The sequence below is a fragment of the Balaenoptera physalus genome, assembly GCF_965194825.1.
Source record: "Balaenoptera physalus genome assembly, chromosome: 21".
In the NCBI taxonomy this organism is placed as follows: domain Eukaryota; kingdom Metazoa; phylum Chordata; class Mammalia; order Artiodactyla; family Balaenopteridae; genus Balaenoptera; species Balaenoptera physalus.
The window spans coordinates 22,386,809-22,414,651 of record NC_138902.1 but is presented as its reverse complement, the minus strand read 5'-3'; the positions used below and the strand labels follow the sequence as shown (position 1 = coordinate 22,414,651).

Sequence of the window (27,843 nt, the reverse complement as noted above, 5' to 3'; positions counted from 1 at the left end):
CACTTACTTTCCATGGTCAAGCTTGTTGTGTCTAGGTTGAGGATGTATAATCCTCTCACAGGGATAAGCAGTGAAGAGTTGGAACAATGGTACACCTACCACAAGGGGCCACACCCCTTTCTTAAGGAAGCCTAGGGAACAAAGTAAGTCAAGAAATAGGGGGTGGTGAGCTAGATTAAATGCTGTTGAGAGGCTGAGTAAGATGAGGTCAGAGAAGTGACCATTGGGTTTGGAAATACAGAGGCCTTTTGGAAATAAGTCGTTGTTCTAGGCTGACATATTAAGTACCTATTAATGTGTACTTTCTGTTCTAGAAGCACGTGGTGGCAATACTCTTGTCAGCTTGCCCCCTGAAGAACAATCTCGCTACATCTATGCTCTGAAAATGGAGCTGATTAAAGATCGGTGTTGCCCTGGAGCAGCTTGCAGGTCCAATAATCAAAGGTATTTGACCACAGAAGTAGAAAATGTTAATAAAACAAGGGGGCCATTAGACTGAGATGGTTCTAATACTTTAGCAGTCTGCATGAACAAACAAAAACCTGACCCTGTAGATGCCTCAGGTTATCCAATCACAAACGGCCACCTCAGCTTTTCCACGTAAGACAAACGCTTAAGCCACAGCCAGTCAATTAATTTCCCGCCTTTGCTTGTGCGTTTTCCCTGTAGAAGTCTTGCCCCTGGCTGCTCTTGGTGAAGTGCTCCTAACCACTTACGGTTTGGCCGTGTCGATTCCAACCGACGTTTGCTCAAAAAACTCTTAAAATTTCTAACATGCCTGTTTACTTTTGAACAAAGGTAACCTGAATTTTGATTTGCCCATAGTTATATGCATTCTTGGAGAGGAATCATTGGCTAAACAAATAGCAACTAGTAACCTTCTGACCAAATTAGTTTAAGGGTTTTTTTCTGAAGACAAAAGAAAGCGTTGACCTATAAGTTTGAGTTGCGCGGAAGATTCTCTGCACTCAGAGAATTAGTCAGATTTTCCTGGACCATCCCTCACACTTCCCCCAGACCTAACTCTTTGCTTGTTTGCGGGGAGTCTGTGCAGGAGCTTACGGAGTTGGGGGCAGGGGTTGTGTTGGTGAAGAAATGGTAACGGGTGTGGAACTGAAGTGCTGACTCCAGGTATTTTTTTCCCCTCAACCTGCTTGCGGTTGAGGATGACCCTCAGTGTCATTTTGATGTTTGGCAAGGTACCTGAAAAACCTGAAATTTCTCCATGTGATCTATATCTACTTTGACATTTTAAAAGAATGGCTCTTTTAAAATGTAAATTCTAACCTTTGAATTTTTTTTTTTTTTTTGTAGTTTAGAATATTAAGGTTGGTAAGGAGAGCTCCAAGTTTTGAGGCTTAATCATTAAAAAAAAAAAAAAAAAGTGAGAATCTCTATAACCCTGACAAATTTAGCTGCCCTCTGCTTATATCTGGAGATGAGAGAGCTCATTGTCTCACTACCCAAGGGACAAAACCAATTTTCAACTAATGGAATTCTAATTTTCAGGAAGTCCTTTCTGATGCTTAATTAAAACTTGCCTCCTTAAAACTTCCTATCAAGTAATTCATGCTGGGAATAATGTAAGTGTGCATATTAGTCAGACTTTTCTAGAAACAGAAAAAATAGGATATATAGAGACATAAATGTAAGAGAATGTTTATTATAGGAACTAGCTCATGCAGTTTTGGAGGCTGAGATGCCCCCTTCCGTCTACCTTCTGCAAGCTGGAGAACCAGGAAAGCCAGTGGTACAATTCAGTCCATGTCCAAAGGCCTGGGAACCAGGGATCTGCTGGTATAAGTCCCAGAGTCCAAAGGCCCGAGACCCGGGAGCTCTGATGTCCGAGGATAGGAGAGGATGAACATCCGTGCTCAAGAAGAGAGAGAAAATTCTCCCTTCCTCCACCTTTTTGTTCTATTGGGGCGCTCAAGGAATTGGATGATGCCAGTCCACATTGGTGAGGGTGGATCTTCTATACTCAGTCTACTGAGTCAAATGATTCTCTTCCAGAAACATCCTCACAGACATACCCAGAAATAATGTTTTACCAGCTATCTGGACATCCCTTAGCCCAGTCAAGTTGACACATAAAATTAACTATCACAACATGGTATAATAAGAAATACATTTGGGGTTTGTACCTGGTGCCCTGGCACAGAGCTCCTAAAACCCCTGGAATTTCTTGAGTGAGAGGAGCGTCTTTTTTTTTTTTTAACTGAATTATAGTTGATTTACAATGTTGTGTTAATTTCTGCTGTACAACAGAGTGAGTCAGTTATACATATACATATTCATACATACATGCATACATACATTCATATATACATATGCATTTTTCATATTCTTTTCCATTATGGTTTATCACAGGACATTGAATATAGTTCCCTGTCCTATATAGTAGGACCTTGTTGTTTATCCATCCTATATATAATAGTTTGTGTCTACTAATTCCAAACTCCTAATCCTTCCCCCCCGCACTCCCCCTTCCCCTTGGCAACCACAAGTGTGTTCTCTATGTCTGTGAGTCTGTTTCTGTTTTGTAGATATGTTCATTTGTGCCATATTTTAGATTCCACACATAAGTGATATTACATATAATTTGTCTTTCTCTTTCTGACTAACTTTGCTTAGTATGATAATCTCTAGCTCCGTCCATGTTGCTGCAAATGGCATTATTTCATTCTTTTTTATGGTTGAGTAATATTCCATTGTATATATGTACCACATCTTCTTTATCCATTCATCTGTCAATGGACATTTAGGTTGTTTCCATGTCTTAGCTATTGTAAATAGTGCTGCTATGAACATAGGGGTGCATGTATCTTTTTGAATTATGGTTTTGTCCATACACATGCCCAGGAGTGGAATTGCTGGATCATATGGGAACTCTATTTTTAGTGTTTTGTGGAACCTCCGTACTGTTCTCCATAGTGGCTGCACCAATTTACATTCCTACCAACAGTGTAGGAGGGTTCCCTTTTCAGAGGAGCGTCTTTTGTTATTCATTCTGAGCCCCTTTCTATCACATCTGAGTTTCTGCTAATGAGGTGACTTAAGGTAGGGCCCTGGATAGCTTCAGGATGGGAGCCAGTCAAAAACCAAGCCAACATTAGAGGGTTGGACTTTCAGCCCCACTGCCCTGGCCCCTGGGAGAGGAGAGTGGATGGAGATTGAATTCAGTCACCAATGACCAATGATTAATTAATCATGCCAAATAATGAAACCTCTATAAACACCCATAAATGACAGGGTTGGGGAGATACCAAGTTGGTGAGCACTTCCCATGTGCTGGGAGGCTGGGGTACCCCAACTCCACGGAGACAGGCTTCTGCCCTCAGGAGCATTTCAGACCTCATCCTGTGTACCTCTTCGTCTAGCTGGTCATTTGTGTCCTTTATAATAAGTTGTTATAGTAAGTGTAGCATTTTCCTGAGTCCTGTGAGTCATTCTAGCAAATTAGGAAAACTGGGGTGGGGGGCACAGGTGTGGAAACTTCTGAATTTTTAGCCAAAGTCAGACAGAAATTTGGGTCTTATGTTGGTGTCTGAAGTGAGGGCAGTCTTGTGGGAACTGAGATACTTTACCTTGTGGGGTTGGAAGCTAACTCCTGGTAGTTAGCGTCAGAATGGGATTGACTGTTGGACACCCAGTTGGTACCCAGAAAATCAGAGAATAGGATAAATCTACTCCATCTTTTACGTGAGAATCCTTTGACTATTCTTTAGTCTTCTCTTATGTCAAACCTCTTTCGTTCTTCAAACTCTCACATGAGGTAATTGACAAACTGCTCAACACCCATGTCAACCTTCTCCATGACTCATCAGAAACTCTAGTTTGTAAAAGTCTATCTTAAAATGCTATACTTAAACTTCAGCACACTTCTCTAGCCATGGCCAAAAGAGGAGGCTATACGTACCCTAGGCAGGTTAAATAATTTTATGCCTGTTCAAATGGACATGCCCTAAATATGTGTCTGTTACGTGGAGTGGGGCTGGAAAGGTTGGCCAGCAGCAATTCTTGGTCCTCTTTATTACCCTGATCAGTTCAGGTCTTGCCCAATCATGAACACCCTACGTAGCAAATACAAGTCCTATAGATAACAGCATCCACCTCCTTGAAAGCTAGTTAGTGACCCTCAATTATAGCTCAAACATGTCTTCAGAGAACTCAGTTCTCATGCCAGTGAGCTTATCAGAAAGTATCAGATTCAACCAAGAAATCTGGTAAATGACATTTTCTCCATCTTCTTACACATCGTATGATAGTGAGCATCTTACAGTTTGGAGCCCTGGACACCAACGTGGTTGACACACTCCTTAATTCAGCACTAGATCTGACCAATTATTTCCTGTATTCTGGGTTACTATATTGACTGGCAATTAAAAAAAAAAATCCTATCACAGTATGGGTCTTAGGAGATTGTGGCTAACTTAAACACACATTTTTTTTGCATGAATTGCCAAGCCAGTCTCCTTCTTCTATATTTATATGTTTGACTTTTATGAGCCTGAATATAGAATTTTACATTTAGCCTAGTTGACATTCACTTTGTAAGAGTCAATGAACCATTTTAAGTTGTCAAAACATTTTTGAATTTTATTCAAATATGTCAGTATAAGATATTTTAGGCAACTGGATTGCCTCATTAACAAAAACTTGGAGGTAGAAATTTGATCACTACATTAGAGAAATTTCTTTCTTTATGTTCTAGAGCTGTGCTAACTAAACAGTATTCACTAGCCTCATATGGCTTTTGAACACTTGAAATGTGGCTAGTACAAATTGAGATGTGCTCGAAGTGTAAAATACACACCAGATTTCAAAGGCTGAGTACAAAAAAAGTAAAATACCTCATTAACATTTTAAAAAAATATCAATTACATGTGGAAATGATATTTGGGATATATTGGATTAAATAAAATGTATTATTTAATATTTTTTTTGGCCTGTTGCTTTTTACTTGTTAAAATGTGGCTAGGTGAAAATTTAAAATTATATTTGTGGCTCACATTTGTGGCTCACATAATATTTGTATTAGACAGTGAAGCTCTAGAGGTGGAAGTGACTTCTAGCTTCCCTCTTCTGGAATTAGATAATTAGAGCAGACCTGGGTTGGGCAGGAGGCAGTGGAAATTTTGATGCCAGGCTCAATGTGTTGGCATGTGAATGGAGGTGAGAGTAGGAAGCAGTAGTGGGCAGCATGTGTATGTTGTGTATATGAGTAGGAGGCTTGCAAAGGGGCAGGAGATGAGAGATAGCGTCCAGCCAGGCAGGGAGAGGACACCCAAACTGAACAACAACTTTTTACAATTCCCATGCAACACGACATCCCCGCTGTTGTCTGGGTTGAATGAGAGTTTATCCGTAGGGCTCCCTGCACAGCTTTTCCCCCAGTCCACCCAATCAGGGAAGTCTAGGCTGCTCAGTCCAGCCTGGTACCTCCTCAGCTAAGCCCACCCATGCTTTGCCAGCAGAGGGAGGAAGAAAGGAGTGGAGACTCGTGCCCTGTTGTGTTCCCTCCTCTCCACCCAGGCAGAGCAGACGTTCTCCATCTGTGAGCCCCGTGTGTGGTGCACATGCATGTCTCTTATATAAACACAAAATGCAGAGTCAAGCTAGAGTTAATGTAGCTAAACCAGCACCCACACCTCTGTGTTGAAGGTAACCAGGTAGGCGCTCACACTAAATGCTCTACATGCTTCCATTAACTGTCAACTCCCATGCAAACAGGAGGTGTTAGTCCTATCCAAGATGGCAGACGTCTCACACTGGCAGCCTGAAGGCTGAACGTAGCCCTCAGGTAAATTTTATCTGGCTTTCATAATGTTTTAAAAAGTTGAGCCAACCTTGGAAAATCAGAACATCTCACATTAAACTCTAGAGTCTGAGCTTCCCTTGAAAACTCCTAAGATAACACTGGGTCAGTGTTCCCACAGGGTAACAATGGGCTGGAGTAAAGTCACAGTAGCCCCATTACCCCAGGCCTGTGATCAACCCTGCCGGGATCCCTGGGCACATGCACAGATGCCACCAAATCCACACATTGGAGTTGTCTAGCTGGCCCCTGGAATTATCTGCATTCACTACCCCTAGGTGTTCCTGATTGGAAAGCCAGAAGGAGTATGCCATCAAGAAAGTGACATGACACAGGCTTTATCGTGATGGTTTTATTGCCAGGGAGGTACAAGAGTTAGGTGAAGGTAGAGGTTCTAGAAGGGAGAGAGTAGGATCCTGGACATTGCTCCTAACTGGATGTTTCCAGTAGAGCTGGGAACAAGGGAACCTAGTTAGCCACTAGCCAAAACCCATGCAACTGTTTCAGCTTCCTTACAGTATTGGACTTACCATTTAGAAGGATCAATTTTCCCTACTAATAAAAGGAAAAGACAGTGCAGCAACGGCCTGGGTTCTGTGTGGGTGGAACAGATTGCACAATGGTTTGCTGGTCTTGCCAGCTGGAAGGGGGAACACCCCGATCTCGGAGGGGTAAAGGGCAGGCCGATCATGCCCAGGTGTGCTCACACATTCTGAGGTCCAAAGAGCAGGTCGGTCCCATGCCTGTATGTGGAGGCCTGGGAAAGAGGATGGAGAAAAAGCCTTCCTTGTTTAAAACAGTCATCTCCTATGATATTCCATATACTAGGCTTTTATTTTAAAGTAACAGAATTTAAAAAAATAACAATATCAGAACAGGGATGGTAACCGAAACACAACAGCAGCTTTTTTTTTTTTAAAGCAAATTTGATAAAAAGATATTGCTTAAGAAAGACCTGAGTTTCATTCACATTCCTGAGGTAGACTCTAGATAGCTTTTATAAACTTGAGTCTACTCTGGTTGCTGATTTTGGCCTCGTTTCCTTTTAGAGAAAGAAAAGACTTTTGAAAGGCCCTCAGCCCGTGGTGTGTTTTCTCTCCTTAGCAATGTCTAATTCAGGAGGCCAATTTTAGCCACACTGGGCAGGTTCCTGAAGGAGGGTCAGGTCTCACATGTTCTGTAATGACCAGTTTATATTGAGGACCAAACTGGACCCTTTTAAATGACTGTGCCCTTAGCCAAGATCTAGTTTCCCACTGACAGGGATCGTAGTGTGAGCTGATCATTAAGTCATATGTTTGTTTGCCTGTTTGTTTGGAGTAGGGATGGGGCTGAAAGAAAGACCTGTTAGAAGCTGAGAGATTGACTGAAATTTGACTTACATTTTATTACAAACGTGTTCAGTGATTTTCCCCTGAATCCCAAATCTGATCCATGCAATCTAACACAAACCAGTGAAAAACAAACAAAAATGGCTAGTCCATTTTATCCCTGTTTTCCAGTTTTGAAGTTTCTCCTCTCCATTTTCCTTGCCCTGAGTCCAGTCTACCGGGATAGCTCTGAATTCACATTTATTGCAGCCTTTAGTTCTAGAAGGATTGAATATTTTCCTTTAGGGCACTACATGGACATTTATAAACTATCACCCTATATCGCCCTATATCGCCTTTGCATTGCTTGTAAGTTTCATGGTGTGGTTTATCTTTTTTGTTGTTGTTGAGGTTAATTTATTTTATTTTATTTTTTTAACATTTTTATTGGAGTATAATTTTTTACAACTACTTTACAATGGTGTGTTAGTTTCTGCTTTATAACAAAGTGAATCAGTTATACATATACATACATCCCCATATCTCTTCCCTCTTGCGTCTCGCTCCCACCCTCCCTATCCCACCCCTCTAGGTGGTCACAAAGAACCTAGCTGATCTCCCTGTGCTATGCGGCTGCTTCCCACTAGCTATCTGTTTTACGTTTGGTAGTGTATATATGTCCATGCCACTCTCTCACTTCCTCCCAGCTTACCCTTCCCCCTCCCCGTGTCCTCAAGTCCATTCTCTATGTCTGTGCCTTTATTCCTGTCCTGCCCCTAGGTTCTTCAGAACCATTTTTTTTTTTTTTTAGATCCCATATATATGTGTTAGCATACAGTATTTTTCTCTTTCTGACTTACTTCACTCTGTTTGACAGACTCTAGGTCCATCCACCTCACTACAGATAACTCAATTTCATTTCTTTTTATGGCTGAGTAATATTCCATTGTATATATGTGCCACATCTTCTTTATTCATTCATCTGTTGATGGACACTTAGGTTGCTTTCATGTCCTGGCTATTGTAAATAGTGCTGCAATGAACATTGTGGTACATGACTCTTTTTGAATTATGGTTTTCTCAGGGTATATGCCCAGTAGTGGGATTGCTGGGTCATATGGTAGTTCTATTTTTAGTTTTTTAAGGAACCTCCATACTGTTCTGTATAGTGACTGTATCAATTTACATTCCCACCAACAGTGCAAGAGTGTTCCCTTTTCTCCACACCCTCTCCAGCATTTATTGTTTCTAGATTTTTTGATGATGGCCATTCTGACGGGTGTGAGGTGATACCTCATTGTAGTTTTGATTTGCATTTCTCTAATAATTAGTGATGTTGAGCATCCTTTCATGTGTTTGTTGGCAATCTGTATATCTTCTTTGGAGAAATGTCTATTTAGGTCTTCTGCCCATTTTTGGATTGGGTTGTTTGTTTTTTTGATATTGAACTGCATGAGCTGCTTGTAAATTTTGGAGATTAATCCTTTGTCAGTTGCTTCATTTGCAAGCATTTTCTCCCATTCTGAGAGTTGTCTTTTCGTCTTGTTTATGGTTTCCTTTGCTGTGCAAAAGCTTTTAAGTTTCATTAGGTCCCATTTGTTTATTTTTGCTTTTATTTCCATTTCTCTAGGAGGTGGGCCAAAAAGGATCTTGCTGTGATTTATGTCATAGAGTGTTCTGCCCATGTTTTCCTCTAAGAGTTTGATAGTGTCTGGCCTTACATTTAGGTCTTTAATCCATTTTGAGTTTATTTTTGTGTATGGTGTCAGGGAGTGTGTGGTTTATCTTTGACTTGTATGTGCATTGTCTGCGCAACTAAACTCCCAGCTCATTGAGAGTGGTGGGTATATCTTGTACCTCTTTGTGTTGGCCCTGGCTCTCTGGACAGTGCTATGCACATGACAGGTGCTCAGAAACAATTGCTGAAGGAACAGCACCGTGATTGATTTGGAGCATAGAATTCATACAAAATGGTTATTATCTTTGCTCCTGTTGTAGGTAAATTCAGGGGACCAGGAGATTCATTCAAACAGAAACTCAGAATAGAACATCACCTGTCTTGAGCAGGTATTCTAAACCCACAGCCCTAGTAGATAGTCTCCTCCATGACAGCAGCATGGCTTACACTGGCTTTTCTTGATTCTATTTTCCCTTATCTGTACACCCCTTACCACACACACACACACGCACGCACGCACACACACACACACACACCACATACACGTACCTCTCTGTTTTGGTTCTATATTCTTCCTCAACTTCGCTTCTCTAGAAACATTCAATTTTATAAAAACTAAACTGAGGGCCTAAGGTAAAACCTATTGAGGTGGTATTTCCCAGGAACCACACATTTAGGGAGTGGATTCTTAAGATCCCCAAATTTTTTTTTTAGTATTTTTAACTAAACACATCTAGGATTTAAGAGCATCAAGGCTTCATGCATTGTATACATTGCTTTACCTTTTATGCAACTACAAATTTTATAAGCATTGGAAGAGCCAAGAAAGGAGAGACCTCTTGGGAAGGAAAAGTCTATTACACACGCTCCTACAGCACCCTGGGCTGTCTGGGGCATTCTGGACAACGGAGGCAGTTGAAGAATCCACATGAGTAGGCGATCTCTTACATCTTTACAAGGCATCTCTGGAACACCCCAGCACTGCACTTTCAGTTGGTCCTGAGACTTCCTTCCTCTGGCACAATCTTCCCGTCATGATGGGCCATGGTTCAAGGTCTTTATGCTGCACATGCCCAGGCAACTTTTGAATTTATTCTCAATGTCTTTTTTTTTTAATTAACATGTTTTAAAAGAAATTTTTGTCTCCCACCCAACAATAGCAACAGAAAAATCCACTTTACTTCCAAGTACCTGTTATGGACTGAATTGTGTCCCCTCCAAATTTATATGTTCAAGTCCTAACCCTGACTGCCTCCGAAGGTGACTGTGTTTGGGCAGAGGGTCTTTTATGAAGTAGTTAAAGTAAAATGAGGTCATGTGTGTGGACCCGAATCCAGTATGACTGGTGTCCTTATGAAAAGAAGAGATAAGACACAGAGATGTATACAGGGAAGACCATATGAAGACACAAGGAGAAGAGAGCCCATCTGTAAGCCAAGGAGAAAGGCCCCAGAAGAAACCAAACCTTCTGACAGGGCTTGTAACAGTCAGGCTTTTTAAAGTCCTATATATATAACACTTTTGTTTTCATTCTACAATTTTAAAAAATCGTTATTTGAAACAAACTTGATTCCTGTGGAACAGCAGTTCTCACCCCCAGCTTCACATTACAATCAACTAGAGAGGTTTGGAGGAAAATTACTGATATCTGGGCTCTACCTCCAGAGTTTCTGGGTTACTGGTTTGCGGTGGGTGCCAGTACCCCACCCTGGGGTGATTCTAATGTTAGCTAGGGGTGAGGAAAACTGCTATAAAAATCGGTTGATTAGTAAACCTCGGAGAATTTACAAAGAGAATCACTCTATTTCAGTCGTTTAGAAGACTCAGATTTCATAAATCATTGTATGTTGTTCCACCAGTATAAAAGAGATTTCTTCCTCCAAATATCTCTCCATCCTTTCAGTCCCCAAATCATTTTAGCGTTGCTATTGCACCATTTAGTGAGAACAGGAGCTATTTAGTAATTTCTTCATCATTGATCAATGCAAGTTACAAAATGGCAGCTAGCATTTCAGGGAGCATTTTTAAATCCTCGAGTTTCAGGAAGCATCTACACCGAGAAGAAACTCTGTTGGGATAGGGGTGCCCTGTATCACCCTAATTAGCAACACAGCAACACAAGCCCTATAGAGAACTGGCCTAATTTGACGGAGCTGGGTTGAGAGCCAGTTGCCTGGAACTTGGCAGTGAGTAGAAGTGCTATGGGCGCCAGTTAGCTGGAGTTGCCTTCAACCCCGAGCTGCTTAGTGGCAGCCTTTTAATGTTTGTTGGGTCTTCATTAAAGATTGATCTGACTCTGCAGATTTCTAATGTCCTTTTATTTGGTAGATCAATCCCAGTCTGGCAGTAACACATACAGAAGATGTTTTAAAAAGTCTTGGCAGAAAGTGACTTTCAAAATTCAACTCTATAATTCCGGAAGAGAAGGGGTGAGAAAAAAAAAGTGGTGGAGTGAGATGCAAGCCCCTCCCTCAAGGCTGTGGGACATCTGAGGGGGTGAGAGGCAGGGCTGCTCCTGGGCCCTGGGATGCGCAGGAGTGGAGAGGAGTGACAGGTCATCTTATGCAGTTTTCCCCAAAGGATAAAAATCTTAACACTGTTTTCTACGATAGCTTTGAGGTTATTAACGTCGGGTCTTTAATGAAAGGAAAGTAAGTAAGCAAGTGGCTAATTTGGCCAGTCAGAGAAGGAAAGAGAAGTTACAATAGTACATTCAAGCTTCACTTTGACCTTCATTGCCAGAAGCTACTGCAGCCGCCAGGGTAGACAAAAGTGCTTCAACTGGTCTCTTGAATATTCTGATTGGCTGGGCGATGTAACCACTTAACCAATCAGATCGAGCCTCTCTGGGGCAACTCCAGACTAGTTGGAAACCGAACCTCACAATGGGCAAGATTCCCACCGCCGATTGATCTTGCGTCTAACGAAGTATCCCGACTATAATTTCTGGCAGAAGCTGAAAATGAGAGGACTTGCTAACAGCCTCATTGATAACTTGCCCCAAGTGGGACTATTCTTCCATCGGTTAGGACCAGTGTTCCTGCTGTGGAGAACTGGACTGCCTGGGGCTGATAATCTGAGTTGTATCACCTGAGCTATGGCCAAGGACACAAAAAAATTTAAGACTGTCAGTCTAATCTTCTAAGGGCTGGGTAGAGCTTTGTTTAATATGGCTTATGTTCTTACAGCTTGAAAAGCCCTGCTCCCAGGGGTTCAAGAGCAGTGTTTGTTCATGCCAGCCTTTAATATCATGTCATATAGCGTATCATATCAATATCATATATATCGATATATACGTATACACACACACACATATATATATACTAGAAAAGTTAACAATAGTGTCTGTTAATGCCAGCCTTACTTACTATATATATTATATATAATAAGCAGGACTTTTCAAGTTGAAATAAAGTCCTGCTCACAGGGGCTTAGTAACAATGTCTGTTAATGCCATAATTTACAGGGTATCTGCCTGCCATTCCCTCTGCCTGAAACGCGTTTCTCCAGATGTCTGTATGGCTCTCTCACCGACGTCTTCAGGTCTTTACTCACAGTCACCTTCTCCTTGATCATAAGATCTAAAACTTCAAAGCTCCCCCACTGCCCACATTTCATACAATTTTTTCTCCTTAGCACTTACACCATCTAAGGTACCATACGTTTTATTTATCTGTCTTTGTCTTCCCCCACTAGATGGTGAACTCCATGAGGACAGCGATTTTGTGTAGCTGACACATAGTAGGTAGTCAATAAATATTTGCTCAATGAATAAAAGAGTCATAGTTATTGGGGGTGTGCTGTGTTCAAGGCCCCATGCTCTTTGCTATGGGAGATACGAAAACCTCTAAAACAGCCTGTGCCTTCCAGGAGCTCACCCACCAGTAGGCAAGGAAATGAGAGCTGACAATATAAAACACTCTGGCTAGTGCCAAATGAATGATCTGGATAATAAGATGAGCAGCCTTCAGAGGAGGGAGAGACCTGACCAGGTGGTCAGGGTGGGCCCTGTGGGTAAGGTGAGCCTTGAATTTGACCTTAGAAGAGGAAGGTGTTGGAAAAGTGTCGAACAAGTGGAAGGGTGTTGTTAGTGGCGGTTTTGCCTCCTTCAGTGACTTTGCTGATAAGATGCTCAGCCCTGCTAGTGCAAAAGCCACGAGGGGTCTCTGATTCATGTCCCAGCCTCCACATTGGGCTTGGTGCCATCTGGGCATCCTCAAAGAAACATGTGCCGGCGCCTTCTGAGTGTCTTGCTCGCCTCCAGGCTGGGCAAGCGGTGTGATTCTTCCTTTGTCATCTAATGACGAACGGGAGCACTCACGCTTCCCTAGTGCTGGCCTTCTGTGCTGAGGGTATTTTAGGAGATGGGCAGCCTCATGTACACAAACAGTGCACACAACACAGGCCAACTAATCCTGGGATTTTATCTCTATACATGAGGTAATGGTATCTCATTTAAAGGCATTTCTGGTATGAGTAATTAAGTATCGTGGAAGTTTACAGATAACTAAAGACTACTGTTTTTAAAACCAAGCTTTAGACCTATTGGGTGCATCACTTGTGGAACTGAAATATAAAAATACAGAGGAAATGACTCTGAGGTTATTAGGCAGTGAGTCACTCACGAAATGCCCTCTGAGCTCTATGGGTTTTTTAGTTGTACCTGTTTTACAGCCATTTTTTTGTCTCCATCATCATTTTCAGCCTGTGGGTATCATTTTTCTTTTTTTTTTTGTTTTTGCCTGGCCGCACGGCATGTGGGATCTTAGTTCCCCGACCAGGGATCGAACCCACACCCCCTGCAGTGGAAGTGCAGAATCTTAACCACTGGACTGCCAGGGAAGTCCCGAGGTATCATTTTTCATTCTCAGCCTTGGTTTCTGATTATCTGTGGACTGGAAATCCAAATTAAGCAAATTATTTTAGTTATTATTGAAAAAGAACATAGGCTTTGATCAAGGTCTTGGGACCCCTGTGTGTGTCTCTCAGTGCCCGGATGTGGGTCATCTCTGTTTGCCACTCAGCGCTCATCTTCCCCTCTAGGTTAGCCACTCAGAAGGCCCTCTTCCATACATCCTGATATTGACCTGTGGTCAAGATGAGTGACCTATGGAGAGGGAAGAAATTCTAGAGGCTGAAGAGAAGGAAGACTGTGAAGTGAGGGGTGTGGACAGTGAAAGTGCACAAACACCCCACAAAGTGGGATCTCTGTATGAATATGAGTTTCTAGTCTAAAAAAAATTTATTGAGATATAATTGACATGTAACATTGTATTAGTTTTAGGTGTATAACATAATGGTTTGATATGTGTATATATTGCTAAATGATCACCACAGTTAATCTAATTAACGTCCATCCCCACACCTAGTTACAGTGTGAGTGCTTGTGATGAGAACTTTCAAGACGTACTATCCTAGCAACTTTCAAATACACAATATGGTATTGTTAACTATAGTCACCATGCTATACGTTTTATCTCCAGAACTTATTTCTCTTCTCACTGGAAGTCTGTACCTTTTGGTCACGTTCACCCATTTTTGCCCACCCTCCACTCCCTGCCTCTGTCAACGACCAGACTGTTCTCTGTATCTATCAGTTCATTTATAAAAATCATACAGTATTTGTCTTTCTCAGTCTGACTTACTTCACTTAGCATTATGCCCTCAAGATCCATCCATGTTGTTGCAAAAGGCAGGATTTCCTTCTTTTTTGTGGCTGAATAATACCCCATTGTGTATATACACCACATCATCTTTATCCATTCATCTGCCAATGGACACTTAGAGGGTTTCCATGCCTTAGCTAATTGTAAATAATGCTGCAATGAACATGAGGGTGCAGGTGTCTTTTCAAGATAGTGTTTTTGTTTCCTTCAAATAAATGCCCAGAAGTGGGGTTGCTGGATCATATGGTAGTTCTATTTTTAATTTTTCAAAGAATCTCCATACTGTTTTCCATAGGGGCTACACCAATTTACATTGCCACCAGCAGTGCACAAGTGTCGCCTTTTTTCCACATCCTCATCAACACTTGTTACGTCTTATCGTGTTGATAATAGCCATTCTGATCAGATATATGATGCAAACATTTCTTCCATTATGTAGGTTGCCTTTTCATTTTGTCCGTGGTTCCTTTGCTGTACAGAAGCTTTTTAGTTTGATGTAGGCCCATTTGTTTATTTTTACTTTTGTTGCTTAGTTCTTATTTTTTGTTGTCTGCTTTTGCCACATTGTGACTGACTCTTCTTTTGCCCAAGAGACAGGACACTGGCTGGTTAATTATGAAAGTAACATTTGCCACAAACCCAGCAGAAAGATTGTGGGGAAAACCATTTCAGTTTAGTGTTAGACCCACCAGTTAGCGTTTCTCTTCACTTGCAGTTGAAAACACGTTACTATTGTGACAGATATTTAACAAGGATAAGATGATAGTGGGAGACTCCTTCCATACAAACCCAATCTCCCCTAGATTTGGAGTCTCAATTAGAAAAAATTAACTTCAAGAAAACAGTTTACCAAAAATGTTTAAGTTCCTAGGTGAAAGAGGCTTTCTTACTCTTTTCTTTTTTTCTAGGCTCTGACTCCATGGAATAAAAGAGATCCTATTTAGGGACAGTTAGTTTTGCTGCCCAAAAGATTCTCTCTTTTCTTTGGTGGGCTCTTAGAAACCTTTGGGTTACTTGAATCCCAAATTAACCCATGTTGTGCAACATGTAATCAATTAGGGAGATTTTTCAGTGGAAATCATCCAATTTTGTAAGAATTGGTTGACACTTTTCCCCTTTCTAATATGATACACTTCCATAGCCTCATTCATTCCTCTCCTAATACTCTCTCAAATAGAAGTTTCAAATCATTTGCCATTTAGCAAGTGTTTTCTCCTATCGTGTGATTTACTCCTGTAACATTTAAAGTAGACTCTACAGTTGACTGGAAGGTGTGACTATGATGCAACTTCCGCCCTCCTGGCCTGTTCACAGTGGAAGTTTTGCCGTAAAAGATGAATTACGATGTAATAGCTGAGTAGAACTAAAAAAGTCAATGCAGTTGCCCTTTGGTGCATTTGGGGCCTAATGATATTTAAGTCAATATGGCTGAAAAAGAAAAATAAATGTCAAGCCAAATACCAAAGAATGAATAACCTACTGCAAGATTGCTAGAATCATAAGCAGTTACCGATGCTCTAAGATTGCTCTGAGAACCCCGTCAATACACGAGTCTCACGGTGATTAAAAAATTCGAAAAAGCCAATACTTATTTTGTCAAAGACACAAATGGAGATCCAACCAGGAATGTGAACAAATTAACACAGAGTTCTGATTGTGCTCAAGCTGGGACAGTTAGCAATTATTCTTGAAAGAATATTTCTATCGAGAACTTTCTTCTAAAACTCAAAATACTAGAGAATCACACAAGCTGGAAAGGACTTAAGAAATTATCTAGTTGCTTCGTTTTATATATTTGGAAGCTGTGGCTCAGAAAAGTTGTGACTTGTCCATGGTCACATTGCCATGTGACTGTGACTCTTGGCTGGCCCGGTGATCTTTAAATTTGCTTATCTTGAGGTCCTTGTCTTATGTATCATCCCAGTTCTCTCTTCTATTGTAAAAGAGCTCCTCCTTCAAAAAATATTGTCTCTTTGGCATATTAATTATTTTAAGCTGGTTATTTTCTAGGAAACAACAGACATGGGAAAAATTCTGAAAACTAAGTAGGAGTTACCCTTTTGTAAGAAACGTTTATATTTGTAAGGGAAATCTCTATATGCAAGGGTGTCTCCTTCCATGTACCAGGAAGAAAAAGATGACCAAATCTCTAGAAATTCTTAACCATGAAGAAGACAATGACTTAAATCTGTGTAACGCCCTTACCATTGTTTACTGTGTTTTTCCTGATAACCTCCCGTTACTGACTCTCCCACCCTCAACATCCTCTTCTGTCTTTAGCTGAAGATGGTATTTAAGATGAGGGCTCAGTTCTCCTTTGTCTCTCCCTTTTGTTTTTCTCCTGTTAATATGTCTCATGTCAATTTACTTCTTAGACCAGCCCGAAGAACTTAGAAGGGTAGAGGAAAATACCTTCCTCCTTGATACAATGTTATAATGTCAGTAAATGTTGAATGGATGTCCCCTTGGCTCTAACACATAAATAAGTAAGGTGAATTCTACAGAGAGATTAAAGGCCATAGGGCTTTCAGTGAGGCCAGGCTGGCAGCTCTTCCGTAGGAGCTGGATAAGGGCTCACAGGTGTTCAGTGAAAAAGAGGCAATCCAACATCCTCCACAGCCTACACAGGAATAAAAGAAACCAAGGAAATTTAGTATTCACAGCCCTTTTAAATAAGAAGGCCAGGCCCATATCAAAAGCCAGAGAACAGAGATGGAAGAACTTGAATACCAAAGACAGGAAAATGGACAAAGATATCAGAAGAATGAAGAAAGAGGGTGACATCAAAGATGACCAGATGTTGTCAAAAAGCTGGGAGTAAAAAGCAGGCACTTGATCCCAAACTGGTGAGTAAACAGAATGGGCCAACTGGTAAACCTTTTGGCCCTAGGATTATCTTGGGTCTAGTGGAGAAATCTTGGTCTCAAAGTCGAGTCCCAACTCTAGCCATGCCTCCTTCATCCATTGATTTGTTCGTTTAATATTTATGAACACACATTGTGTGCCAGGAGCTCTATTACGTGCTAGGGGATAAATCCATGAATAAGACAGACATAGTTCCTGTCTTTACAGTCTATCAGAGAGACAGACATCACCTAAATCACTACACAAACAGTCATTTATTTACCTTTGTGGCAAAAGCTATGAGAGGCAAGCACAGCATACAGTGAGAATTCATAAAAGGGGCATCTCACTTTGCTTGAAGACACGGGGAAATTGTGGTATCAGTTTTTAAAATGGAAACAAATATCTAATGGAAGGCAGGTAATTTGCATTTTACGTTTATAAACACACCAACCATTACTAAACAGTAATATCAAACAGAAGCGTATACCTGAACGGACCACGTGTACTAGAAACCCAGTGAGGAGGGGGAGAAAGGGATTCCACTGGGGAAGCCAGAGGACGCAGGAGAAGTTGGGTCCCCAGCACTGCTGGATGAAAGCAGAGGTGAGGCTCCTTCTCACTTTCACTTAGAACCGGAAACAGGTCGCTGAGCATGAATAAGGCTGCAGTGCAGCGAGTCAGTCTCTGTCTGAACTCAATGCCCCAGTTCTGGTTCCCACCCCGCGTTTTGGTTTCTCTGGTACTGAGGACTGACGTGCACCCTACTTCCTTCTCAGCCCGGTTAACCCAGCTTCTCTGAACTGTCCCCAGACTTCTGGATATTGCTCACCTATGTGCTGGATCTTTGCAGGTAAGAATCAGGACTGGACAAAGTCTGGGCTCTTACGAGGTGATCAGCATGCCTTGCTGCTTGTAGACTGATCCTTCTGTTTTTGATGTATCTTTGAATTCATTCTCCCATGGCCAAACCCCACAGCACTACAGAATTCCAAGGATGTCCACCCCTGTAAGAACAGGTACTAGAACTCCAGATTCTGCTACTTCAACTGGATTCCTTGGAACCTCATGACTGTGTATGACTTGATCCACAGTCATGAGTCTTTTCCTAGGTAAAGTGGGTAAATCAATCAATCTGTATTTTAACAGATACCTTCTGAAAACATGCTTCAGCCAAAAGTGGAATTCTAATGGTAGACACGTGGGCATGGTGGGTTGTTAGAGCAGAGGTTTGTGGGTGGGGGACTTTGGGTACCTAAGTAGTGCACCACACGCTGGATCAACAACCCCATCCCTTATGGATACAGCAGACATGCCCTCCAAGAGCCAAAGTCTCCTCTCTCTGGGTGTGCAGAACGCATGCCCTAGAAAGGAAGAGAACTTGGTAATGGTTTCTTAGGAGAAATAAACCCCAAGTGGAAGCGGACATTTGAGCAGAGTTTTAAAAGAAAAGTCAGGCTGGCAAACCGGAAGCCTCCTGGGGTGAGGTTGAACCTCTGCAAAGCTCTGGTTTCTCATTGACCATCTTGTTGTTCTCAGTTACCAATCAGTCTGGCCCTTCCCTGTTTTCTTTCATCATCCTCCATCCTTAGAGAGATCATCTCAGCCCAGAGACAAAGAGCTATTTTTCCGGCTTCTGGTTTGTATTTTGTTAACTGCCTGAGAAGATGTGCTGTCCATCTCCTTGGGTATAATATGGAGATAACACCCCTATCTTGGTATGGTTGTTATAAGGCTGGAGCGTGAGGGGAATTAAACAAAGTTGGGTTCCTGCCCCCTTGCCAAAAATACTTTGACTAATTTCGAATACTTTGTTCATTCAGTGATTATTTATTGAGCACCTACTATGGGCCAGGCACTGTTCTGAGTACCGTAGAGGTAGCAGTGGATAAGATAAAGTTCCTGTCCTTGTAGGGCTGACTTTCTATTGGGAAGAAATAGGCAAGGACCTGATAAGCAAATAAATAATATAAACTCAGATCATCAGTGAAGATAACAAATAGGACAATAAAGTAAAGAATGACTGTGGGGTTGGAAGGATCACATACACATCTTTCCATGCTAAGCTAAGATTTTAAACCAGTGTGCTAAATTTTCCCATAAGTGATCAAACTGATAAATACAGTGATTAATACTCCAGGACTGACTACTACCAGATCATCTTCCAGACCATGGGTCCTGAATTGGGGTTGCAGACCTTAGTCTCTATATTCAAGTTGTATTTGCGTAGCAGGCTGATCAGAGGGCCCAGGTGTAACTTGCCATCTCAGTAGACCCTGACGTCCACAGAGGGGCCACATGAGGTTAAACCCAGGACCAGGTATTTCAAGGGTGGCTGGCAGGGCTCTTTGCCTGGTTGTACACAGAACACCAAAAGTTAATCTAAGGTCTCTGACCCCTTAGATCCTTGGAGCCCTGGAGAGGCTACTGCTTTGTGTAGATGAAGCTAAAGCCAGAATCGTGACTGAATTACAACCAGGAAACCACGTGTGGCAGCTGAACTGCTGAAGGTGTTGAGCCAGGACAGAGCAGCTCGTAAGTTTCTGGGAAGCCTGGATTTTCTCAGTGTCTAGGACTGATGTAGCCCAGCCCATCAGCTCTGCATCCTCAGGCGAAGGTGCTGGAAAAAGAAGCCATGTGCCACACTGGCATGTTTTCTGTGTGTGTATGTAAATGACCTTGCTTTAGGGATGAAAAAAATACCTCTATGGTCACTTTTAGAGAAGAAGAGTCCTGTGGTTTGTTATTCAGGCCAAAGTCTCTCCTCTCCTTTTCTTATATAATCAAATCAAATAGAGTTTCATCCTGAAACTAGGGAAGAGGCAATAAGCTGGAAAACTCTTTGGCCAGTTGTCAACTTTGGGATGAAATTTTTTAAAAAACACACAAATTCCAGTCTTGCCTTTCATATGGAAATCTCGAGTTCCCTCTCTGAACTGTAGCTTTTGCAAGGTTATAGCGTATCAGTTCTTTGAGAAGATCTACTTCTTATCTCCCACCTCCAGTGTATTTATTCACAGATTTATTTATGTTTTAATCTATTGACTGACTCATATATGTTTATAATGGCTGTTGGTTGTAGAGCAGAGTTCTGGGCCTTATTAGGTTTATGATCCAGAAGGGGACACCAAACCACTTCACTTACAGAACCAGGGGCTATTGAAGTTGGAGTCTTTGATGTTTCTGCTGCAAAGGAAAACCAAGGGGGAGAGAGAGAGAGAGAGAGAGAGAGAGAGAGGGAGAGAGAACAGTATCTGGGAGAGTAGCCACTCAAACCTTTATCAGCTGAAAGAATCAGAGCATTGTTTGGGCCTCAGCAGAGCCCACTGAGAAGGCATGGGCCCAGGTGGCTCTGCCAGGGTTGGCTGGCAGCAGTGAGGTACAGAAGAAAGGACGGCTCCTGGGAGTGAGAGACCTGGATTCTAGGTCTGCCCCTGTATTTCATAACAACTCCTAGAGCCCAGCTTTCCACCTGTGAAGTGAGAGACTCAGATGATGAGGAGGCCTTTCATTACTACGCTCTTCAGCCATGCTCATGGATGGAGTCACAGACTAACTCAGAACTCACTTTAATCAACATCCCACCCTCTAGCACTGGTGAGAAATGAGTTTTAATCTAGAAAGTTCTGTGATTGGTTGAGTGGTACTATCTACGCCTTACACAGAGAACAGTTTACAAAGGATTAGAAAACAATGCACAGGGCTTTTAAAACTATAGGAATGTAAGCTAAGTTTCCCTTGATTCATGAAGCATTTCAGGGCCTAATAACTATTCCCATTGATTTAGGAAAGGCCCAGCAGCAAGTTACTGTACCTAGTTAGGCCTTTTCCTCCTACTTGTTATGGAACTTAGGCCTTAAAAGAATCTCCATTAAAAAAAAAAAAAAAAGAATCTCCATTATCATCCAAGCTCAGATGAAGAAAAAGTTGAAGCAGCATTTCCAAGTTGACACAGCTAGTTAATGGAAAGCCAAGAAGGAGACGCAGTGCTCCCTGTTCTCAGGCCCTTTGTGTGCCTTGGTACTGTTTACAGACTTCACACAACAAATATACTTTATGCTTTGCCATGGCCTGGCCCTGAGGCAAGAACCAGAGGGCTGTCATCCTTGTGGGGAAGATAGAAAATAAGTGGACAAGATCATTCCAGGTGGCCACAGGTGCTATGAAGAAAGCCAATCACAAGAATGTGATAAAACACTGGGTAGTTGGTTTGTTTGTTTTGTTTTTTAGTTTTTATTGAAATACAGTTGATTTACAATACTGTGTTAGCTTCAAGGGCACAGCAAAGCAATTCAGTTTTATATATATATATATATATATATTCTTTTTTCAGATTCTTTTCCATTACAGGTTATTACAAGATATTGAGTATAGTTCCCTGTGCTATATACAGTAGGTCCTTCCTTGTTGGTTATCTATCTTATATATAGTAGTGTGTATCTGTTAATCCCAAACTCCTAATTTATCCATCCCCCCACTTTTCCCTTTGGGTAACGATAAGTTTGTTTTCTATGTCTGTGAGTCTATTTCTATTTTGTAAATAAGTTCATTTGTATCATTTTTTTAGATTCTACATATAAGCGATATCATATGATATTTGTCTTTGTCTGACTTCACTTAGTATGATAATCTCTAGGTCCATCCATGTTGCTGCAAATGGCATCATTGCCTTCTTTTTTATGGCTGAGTAATATTGCATTGTGTATATGTACCACATCTTCTTTATAAACATTGGATAGTTTAGACTTGAGGTCAGAGAAGGCCTCTCTGCATAGATGCTCTTCAGCTGCGTTCATCGGTGAATTCTTAGACTCACTCGGAGCTCACTTAGGAAACATACTGCCATCCAGCGCTGTTCAAATCTGTAGCACGTTGTGATTTTCTAGATACCATCTGAGTTGAGGCATGAATGATGTGGAGCCAACCACGTGGATTCCTGCAGAAGAGTCTTCCAGGCCAAGGGAACAGCCAGTGCGGGGACCCACAGTTGAGGACAGCGAGGAGACAAAGTCTGGTGTGGCTGCGGTTTGGGGACCAAGTCAGAGAGTGGCATGTAATGAGGTCAGAAAAGTCAGCAGCATCCAGAACTGCAGAGCCCTGCAAGGAGTTTGAGTTTTATTTCACGTGCAATTGGGAGACTTTGAAGGGCATTAAACAGGGTAGCCATGGGATCCAATATATGTTTTCAAAAGATTGTTCTGGCTGTTGTATGGAGAATGGATGTGGAGGGGCAAAGAGAAATAGGGAGACCAGTTAGGAGGCGGGTGGGCGAGTACAAGTGAGGGTGATGGTGGCACGGATGAGGGAAGTGGAAATGGAGGTGGAGGTGAATGGAAGGATTTAGGGTACATGTGAGAAGTGGCACCGGCGGGACCTGCTGACAGGGTGTAAAGGAAAAGGAGAAATCAAGAAAGCCAGCGGATGCAAAGACTTGGGGGGCAAACAGGTGTTTTAGCTGGAAATGACAAGTTCAGTTTTAAATACAGTAAGTTGACATTGCTTGTGAGACATATATTCCTTTAAACATTCTCTGATTTAGTCTAGCGTTTGCCCCTATTTGTCTGAATTAAATGAGCTTCCTGTGTCATGCTCTAGAAACTCCACTCAAGTTCCTGCCTGAGATTCTGGACAAGAGTTGGTTGTTCTTTAATGGCAACAGTGATGTCATAGACTTGAGAAGATGTCCTAATTTCCCATTTAGAGAGGCCCCTCCTGGTCTCTGGTTGTGCTCAGCTTTTCTTTCCCTTTATAGACCTCCCCAGGGCATCTGCATTGCAGATGGGAGAGGCAGTGGGGCAGGTAGACCAAGGACACCCAGAAGGCAGAGAGACAACTGGGTCATAGACCCCAACACGCGACCCTCAGTTACCCTGGATTGGGTGGTTAGCGTTTGGGCTTCTTTCTATTTAGGTTGGGGATAAACAGTGGATAATCAAAGAAAAAGAGAGCATATGAGATGAGATGTTTAGTTTGCAGAAAATTGAGGTGGGAGAGAAAGTCAGCAGCCCGTCAGGAAAGAGGGGAGGGAGTCAGGATTGCCTGTGCATCTGATGGAAAGAACCCAGAGGAGGGTCTTGAAGAACCAAAGAGATGAGCTCATTTCCTCGAGGACCAGGAATCTGGAGAAAGGATGCATTTTAACTTGAGTATGGAAGATACAGGTTACAACTATGAAGAGATGTGAGCTTCCCAGATAAGCAGGTAGCAGAAGATCTGGGCTGAGGGTAGAGGGTAGATTTCAAGGACTAAGCAATGCAGTCTAGCTTTGTTTTCAGTTTTTTGTTTTGTTTTGTTTTGTCTTTTTCTGTTCTTGTTTTTTAGTGCAAACTAAAGCAATCTCTAGAGGCAACTGACCTGAATGCTTAAGACCATATATGTGGTTTTTCCCCAAGGATCTTTATATCACTGATATTCCTACTGTCATGCCATGGCTGGAATTTAGTGTCTGCTCACTAATTTCAGTTCGTGAAATGATAAAGACCATGGCCACTGGAGTCAGAGAGCCTGGGTTTGAATCCTGACCCTGCCATCTACTATGAAATTGGACATGTTACTTAGACCCTCTGTATCTCAACTACTTCATCTTTAAAATGGGGTCAAGGGACTTCCCTGGCAGGCCAGTGGTTAAGACTCCATGCTTCCAATGCAGGGGAGACGGGTTCAATCCCTGATCCCACATGCCTTGTGCCCCACTCCCCCTCCCCAAAATGGGAACCATGATAGTCCTTACCCAATAGGGCTGTGGTGAGGATAAAAGGAGTGAATGCATGTTAAGCCCTTGAAGTAGTTCCTGGCACATATTAAGCCCACTAAAATACCATTTCTTATAGGAAAAGAACAGAGGAGAAAACGGGCCAACAAGTTGTAGCTCCTTAGTCCCCGAAGTTTTCTGTGAGATCGAAGAAGAGGCCAAAGTAAACATAGGTGATTTATCACGTCATCTTGGCATGCTGGCATGAGTACCTGGGGACCCACTGGATCCTACATTAGAAGAAGAGGGGGGTGACTACACTAGTCAATTACACAGCATGTGGAAAATATAAAAACAGCAGCACAATGTCCGAATCTGCCTCCTAAAAGCATTGCTAAGTAATTCACTGAGCCTGAGACATAGGCAGATGGTGGGATCCCTTGAAACGCCCCTGTGAAATGTCTGGAGGCTTTCTAGATTAATAGCATTAGAAAAATGCTGTTAGAAAAATCCTGTGTTAGAAACATCCAATGCCTGACTTTTACCACTATCCCCTTCAGTTTATGCCATCTCTCCTGAGGAAAGGAACTTTTAAAATTATTTTTAAACGTAAGAGGAGGAATTATCAATCCATTAAGGAAAACAAAACCATTCTAATTAACAGTCATTCATGGGAGAAGAGCTTGCTGCTGCAGGACTAGATAAGTGCCAACCCAAAGCTACAGAAATTGAGCAAGCCACACAGTCAAGTTCAATTATATCATCCTCACTCAGCCAAGTAATTGATATCTGATTATTTTGCCTGATGCGTGTTGATGGAGAGAGAGTGATTTCTCCCTGCACAGGACCAGCATCACGAGCAGCTCTGAACTGCTGCTCAAGGAACAAAAGAACAGACAGGGCAGGCTCACTGGGGAATCTGTCCCCAGATCAACCCACCTGAGGCAATGGAGACAGGGCAGCCATCCCCTGGAATCCAAAGCAGAGATCACCCCCAGTCACCTGTCACCTTTTACTAAGCCTCTTTGACTGAGTAAAACCTTTCCATTCTGAATAGAGAACTTGCTGAAGCAACTTACTGCTTGGCAGGAAGAAACTAGGTGGTGATGTTTCCCCCTCCTGTTAGCAGAAGTAGTTATGATAATGACAATGAATGTTGCTTAAAAAAAAAAAAAAAAAGCCTATCTTTAAAAGATTGATTGAGTCCTTTGTTTCATGACCTTGATAGCTAAATGGTTATTTAATGAAGGATTTGTAAGTGCTGTTACTTCATATTCAAGAATGGAGGGAAAGTATCCTTCAGATGCCCGTCTCCACAGTGAAGTGGAAATAATCTCTGAGCAGCCATTTGAATGATCAGGGAATTTAATCCCAGTCCAGGGACATAGGATTTCAGTACTAACCCGAAAAAAGAAGTGAATTATGCAGCTAATTATCATCGCACAGGCAAATAAATTCCAGCCATTCAAATCTGCTTCCACTCAAAAGTGCTATTTGTTGAACTTAAATAATGCCTTAGGACTTACTGATATAAACATTCTTATTGGCTAGAAAAGCCTTCATAGAAACAAAGCTCCAAGAGTCAAGCAAAGACTGAGAGCAAGAAACATCAAAGAAACACCTCATTGTATTAGATATTTCCGTGGAGCCTTATTGGACAGCCGACAACTGTGGGTCTCTGTCTTGCTTTGATGACAGTTCAGCAGGCAGAACTCTTAGACACCTGCTATATCAGCAAACTGTTTTCTCCCAAGAGATAATACCATATATTGGTCAATAGAACCCATACTGTTAGGATGAAAAACACACTCATGTGTTTTTAGAGTAAAAGGTGATGACCTTCTGGTCCAACCCAGAGAGGTTAAGACCCTGTGTGCCCTAGATCACACAGAGGCAGACCCAGGACATGAAACCACCACGTCTTCTGGACTGCTGATTCAGTGCTCTGTCTACTTCACTGAGCTGCCTCTTAGGGAACACATTTGAATCACTGGAGTTAAAAAAAATCAACAGAAATATTCAACTTGCTTTACACTTGAGATAGACAGCTCTCAAGTGCAAGGGAAAAAGAGGCTCCATCTCTCAGAGCCCACCTTGCCCCAGGTTTGGAAGGAACTGCTGTTTCAGGGTGGGGTAAGGGGGGCAGGCAGCGATTTTGGCAAGTCTGATGACAGCCTGGAAGTGGCTTGAAAATGTCCTAGCGATCGTGAGAGTTTCAGGAAGTACTACTGGCTTGTGGCCCACAGACTGCAGGAACTGAGTGATAAGGAGGACATATTCCAGGTGGGGGGACAAGATAGGGGGGACACGTTCTCTCCAGGAGGGGAAATCCACAGAAAAGCGAACTCTGTGGGTGTGATTGTTTCACTGTATAGCACACATTTACTGAGTCTTTTCTATGTGAAATGCATTGTATCTTTTCATGAAATGATTATAAAAGGAGGTGTGGGTAGATGGAAGTGAGGATTGAAGACCTGGAGTTGTGCTTAGTATAAAAGTCACTTGCCTTGGAGTTCTATGTCAGGTACAACAAAAGACCCACCATGGGAATAGAGAGAACTATGGCACCTGATCTCGGGTGGAAACAGGAGGCAAGGCCACTTTTCTTGAATGTTTTCGATTATAAGTCACTGTAGAGGCAGAGAAAGAGCAGGAGGATGTTATCTGCTACTTAAAATTCCCAGCAACTTCCAGAAAAGTATTCTATGTCTTCTAGATACACAGGAAATATTTGTTGAGAAATGAACTGCTGAACTGGTGAAAGAATGACTAGTCATGTCTCATTTATTTTCACTTTTTGTGGAATTATGTTGAGTTGAATGATTTTTCCAGTTAACTAAGATTTCCTCCTATAGATGTGAAGTCACCTGCTTTTAAACATGTTATATGGTCATGTTTTTAGTGCTTCAGTCATGATCCTTTCTTCTTAAATGTTTTTTTAAAATTAATTAATTAATTAATTTATTTTTGGCTGTGTTGGGTCTTCATTTCTGTGCGAGGGCTCTCTCCAGTTGTGGCAAGCGGGGGCCACTCTTCATCGCGGTGCGCGGGCCTCTCACCATCGCGGCCTCTCTTGTTGCGGAGCACAGGCTCCAGACGCGCAGGCTCAGTAATTGTGGCTCACAGGCCTAGTTGCTCCGTGGCATGTGGGATCCTCCCAGACCAGGGCTTGAACCCGTGTCCCCTGCATTGGCAGGCAGATTCTCAACCACTGCGCCACCAGGGAAGCCCTTAAATGTATTTTATGGAACATAATTTTGCCTTTTCATTGGTTATTTTACTGTGTACAACTGTGACTTGTGTGAGCTATTTGCCTTCACCCTACAGTGATTCTTTGTTTATTCGGGGCTTCTTCATTCTCCTTCCTTACCTTACCAATCATCACGAGTGTGCATTACCGTGAGCTAGACAGGCCCTAGGTACCTGGAAACAACAGTGAACAAGACGGATGCGGTTCCTTTACAAAGTTTCCAGTCTAATCTGGAATTCAAACAAACCAGGCAAATAATTACAATCTGAGGTGAATTCTTTTTTTTTTTTTTTTTTTTTTTTGGCCGCACAGCTTGTGGGATCTTAGTTCCCTGACCAGGGATCGAACCTGTGCCCCCTGCATTTGAAGGGCGGAGTCTTAACCACTGGACCACCAAGGAAGTACCTGAGGTAAATTCTATGAAGATAACTGCTAAGATAGAGAATAATATTAGAAAACAGGTGAGTATTCCTGTAGCACGGTGAGCCCTGAAGACCTTGCTCTGAAGGTGACAGTTAAGCCACATCCAGAAGGAGGAGGCCAGCCAACTGTGGGGGGAACGCCTGGCAACTGTTTCCACCCCTCT

At 42.2% G+C, this 27,843-nt stretch overlaps 1 long non-coding RNA gene across 2 annotated transcripts in view; it reads left to right on the top strand.

Moving 5' to 3' along the window:
• The window catches only part of LOC309651748, an 80,134-nt gene extending 53,164 nt beyond the window's left edge, over positions 1 to 26,970 (top strand). For both annotated transcript variants that reach the window (XR_014258358.1, XR_014258359.1), the window contains 2 exons: positions 315 to 19,851; positions 22,203 to 26,970. This is a non-coding gene — a long non-coding RNA (uncharacterized lncRNA). The remainder of the gene's footprint in view (positions 1 to 314; positions 19,852 to 22,202) is intronic.
• Positions 26,971 to 27,843: the final 873 nt, after the last annotated feature.